The sequence below is a fragment of the Balaenoptera acutorostrata genome, chromosome 6 (assembly GCF_949987535.1).
Source record: "Balaenoptera acutorostrata chromosome 6, mBalAcu1.1, whole genome shotgun sequence".
Classification (NCBI taxonomy): domain Eukaryota; kingdom Metazoa; phylum Chordata; class Mammalia; order Artiodactyla; family Balaenopteridae; genus Balaenoptera; species Balaenoptera acutorostrata.
Window position 1 is genome coordinate 82,114,425 of NC_080069.1, and position 4,612 is coordinate 82,119,036.

Consider the following 4,612-nt stretch of genomic DNA (forward strand, 5'->3'; position numbering starts at 1 on the left):
AGATCATCTCAAGAGATTTTTTTTTTAAAGCTTCTGATAAAATTCAACACTAGGGAACTTCTGCTTCCAGGAATATGGAGTAAACATACTTTTCCCTATTCCTTCTGCTAAGTATAACTGAAAACTCTGGACATTGTATATTAAACAAACTTAAGAAGATTCTAAAAGATGGAGAGAAGAAGGCAAACTGGATAGGGATCCTGGGACCCAAGGAATGACATAGTGATGAATCCCCTGGGTTTTCTTTTTACCTCATACCAACCCAGATTTACAGCTGAAGAAGATGGTAAACCTGAAACACCAGTGGGCACAGACCCAAGGAAATCCCGACAAAACCTGCTCTTTTTAGCCAAAGGGCCAGGAAATGGACAATCTAGCAAGTTGAAAACTTTTAGTTAATAATCACCTTACTCCAACCAAGCACCACAGAAAAGACTGTGACCCATCCCTACACTCACCAGCAAAGACTGAGTAGGAAGCCCAGATTTCCACCCTTGTAAAGTTATAACAAGACATCTCAACACCATGCCATGGTGGTATCAGAGAAGGCCAAATAAGGTGCTAGAACTTTCATCCCCACTGTCTGGTAACAAGGCCTCCACCACGCCTTTGCTATGTCATTGGAGATGGTGGGGAGCCTGGGCTTCCACCCCCACCTGGCGGTAATGAGGACCTCCTTCTCTCCCCAGTGGGGTGATTCAGAGGACACTAGTAAAGAGTGAGGACTTTCACCACTGCCCAGCAGTAACAAGGCCACCTCCACAGTGGTGGCAGTGGAGACCACATGGGGAGCCAAAACTCCACCCCCCTCGTGGCAGTAACAAGAAATCTTGCCAACTCAGGTATCAACTGAGGCTGAGTGGAACTGGACTTCTACCTTCATCTGGTAGTAATGAGACAGTGATCCCTCCACTCTGATGGAGTAGTGTCAAAGAAAGCTAACTAAAACAGAAGTTGTAAATAAGATCCAGAGTCTTACAACATAATACGAAAATGTCCATGTTTCGACTAAAAATCATTCATCATACTGAGAACTAGGAAGATCTCAAACTGTATGAAAAGTCAATGAATAGATGACAACAGAGATAGGATTAGCTGACATATTTTAAAGCAGCTGTGATAAAATATTTCAACAAGTATTACAAACATGCTTGAAACAAATAAATAAAAAGCTTCAGCAAAGAAATAGAAGATATAAAGAAGACCCAAGTGGAAATTTTAGAAATGAAAATACAATAACTGAAGTAAAAAGCTCAGTGGATGGGCTCAGTAGCAGAATGGAGGAACAGAGCGGAAAAGAAATCAGTGGACAAAAAGACAGAACAATAAAATTGCCCTGAAGAACAGAGAGAACACAAACTGGAAGGAAAAAAGGGAAAAGAACATAACCTCAGAGATCTGTGGGACTAAAATTAAAAGATCTAGTATCATGTCATCAGAGTTCTGAAAGAAGAGGGAAAAGAGGGAGGGGCTGAAAAAGTACCTGAAGAAATAATAGCTGAAAACTTCACAAATTTTGCAAGAGACATCAACCTACAGATTCAAGAATTTAAGTGAATGCCAAACAGGATAAACCCAAAGATATCCATACCAAGATGTGTCATAATTAAACTTCTGAAAACTAAAGATCAAAAACCACTTTTTTAAAAGCAGCCAGAGAGGGCTTCCCTGGTGGCACAGTGGTTGAGAATCTGCCTGCCAATGCAGGGGACACGGGTTCGAGCCCTGGTCTGGGAAGGTCCCACATGCCGTGGAGCAACTGGGCCCGTGAGCCACAACTACTGAGCCTGCACGACTGGAGCCTGTGCTCCACAACAAGAGAGGCCGTGATAGTGAGAGGCCCGCGCACCGCGATGAAGAGTGGCCCCCACTTGCCGCAACTAGAGAAAGCCCTCACACAGAAACAAAGACCCAACACAGCCAAAAATAAATTAATTAATTTAAAAAAAAAAGCAGCCAGAGAAGAACAGCACCATATTTACAGGGGGAAAAAACAGTTAGAATTACAGCATATTTCCCATCAGAAACCATGGATGCCAGAAGAAAATTATAAGATATATTTTAGGTGCTGAAAGAAAAGAACTATCAATCCAGAAGCCTATGCCCAAAGGAAGTTCTCAAGAAGTTCTCTAAACAGAGAAAAAAATGATTAAAGAAGGAACCTTGGAATATCAGTAGGGAAAAAAGAAAAAGAGGCTTAGAAAAAATAAGCAACTTGTGAAGAGTTGTGTCAGGCTGGTTAATCTCAGAGAATATGGTTGCAACTATTTTTTAAAACAGTGTTTATTTATTACAAAAAGATTCTGTGGCTAGCAGTAAACAAAACAACAAAAAAAGAATAAATAAGATATTTGTGAGTTGATATGAATATTCCTAGATATATTAATTCTCAGATAAAATGGAACAAAAAGGAGTTAAAATATATATATTTTGCTACATTTTGTGTAAAAATGAATGGGCAATATATTTTCCTAATTTTAAAAAAGAAACAAAAAAGTATAAAACAGAAACTAATGAAAATGGGTACCTATAGGTGATAAGTGGGGATGGAGTAGAATGAATATGCAATAGAAACAGTTCTTGAGTATACCTGCTCATATAGTTTTGACTTTTGACCTAGGTAAATGGTTTACACATTATTTAAAAATCAAATTAAATTGAAAAAGATTTTTTAAAATAGGAAGTCACTAATACTAAAAACAGAATTTGACCGTATATAAAATTGATAATATAACCAAACAGAAGTAAGAATTAATTCAGGCAATTTTTATACATGGAACTCTGGCTGACAATCCTTAGTGAAATATATTCTAAGGGTGAAAATAATTACAAAGAAATTTTGAATTTGACTCAGTCATCGCTGGTTGTGTTGGTAGAATAAGTCTGTAACTTTCTGTGTATGTGTAAGATGGAGCAAATGAGTAAATGTTTTTCAAAACTAGGTTTCTTACTGTGGGAAAAGGGAGATACAGATATGGAATAAGGGAATGTGAGGGACCTTGTAATGATGGATTTGAATTTGCAATATTAGTATAAATTGAGTTCCAGTAGCAATAAACATTCCTAGAGCCCAGAACTTGGTTTCTAAGTACCTTCCACACAAATAGGAACTAGGGCTCCTTGGGGAAACGGTGAATCCCAGGTCTGAGTGAGCCTGGAAAGTCTCACACAAAAAAGGAAGGAGTGTACCAAGACTTAAGGAGACAAGCAAAGAGAATAAAGGAGCCAACTGGCCTAATTTGGGATAATTTGAGCATCATAACCAATAATTTTTGAAATAATCATTTATATGATCCAGCAATCTCATTTCTGGGTATCTATCCAAAGGAAATGAAATTATTAACTTGAAGAGCTATCCGCACTCCCATGTTCATTGCAGCATCATTCACAATAGCCAAGGTACGGAAACAACATAAGTCCCTCAGTGGATGAATGGATAAAGAAAATGTGGTGTATATAGACAATGGAATATTATTCAGCCTTATAAAAGAAGGAAATCCTGTCATGTGTAACATCATGGATGAACCTGGAGGGCACGATGCTAAGTGAAATAAGCCAGACAGAGAAAGACAAATACTGCATGGTATGACCTAAATATGGAATCTAAAAGCTAAAAAAAAAAAGTCAGAGTAGAAAAGTGTTTTTCAGAGGCTGGAGGCTGGGAGAAATAGGGAGAGGTTGGAAAAAGGGTACAAACTTTCAGGAATAAGATGAATAAGGTCTGAATATCTAAGGTATAACATGATAACTATAGTTGGTAATACTGTATTATACAATCAAAATTTGCTAAGAGGGTAGAACTTAAATGTTCTCACCAAAATTAAAAAGTTAAATATGTGAAGTGATAGTGGAAGTGTGTTAATTAACTCAGTGGGGGGAATCCTCTCACAGTGTGTACATGTATCAAATCATCGTGCTGTAGGGCTTCCCTGGTGGCGCAGTGGTTGAGAATCTGCCTGCCAATGCAGGGAACACGGGTTCGAGCCCTGGTCTGGGAAGATCCCACATGCCGCGGAGCAACTAGGCCCGTGTGCTACAACTACTGAGCCTGCGCGTCTGGAGCCTATGCTCCGCAACAAGAGAGGCCGCGATGGTGAGAGGCCCGCGCACCGCGATGAAGAGTGGCCCCCACTTGCCACAACTAGAGAAAGCCCTCGCACAGAAACGAAGACCCAACGCAGCCATAAATAAATAAATAAATAAAAATTTAAAAAAAAATCATTGTGCTGTACACTTTACATATCTTATAATTTTGTTTGTTAATTACACCTCAATAAAGCTGAAAAGCAGAATCTGTTAGTCTATGGTGATAAGCAAAAAGGAGAGATAAGAGGTGAAGAACTCCTTTAGAGAGAATGCCAACTAACAAATGTAGAAAGAAAGACAGAATTAGCAAACCCCTATTATGCACCCACCTACATAATAACTGAGTCACGCAGAGATCGTGAATGAATGCTACAATTTGGGAAAGGTTCTTGGGGAACAGGAGAGTCCTATAGTCTCAAAGTATCACCCTATAGAGTCCTTATTAATTATAAAGGAATATATACATATATATAGTGCACATCATCTTAATCACAACTGAGAAATCTCATGCATGTCACCTTAATCA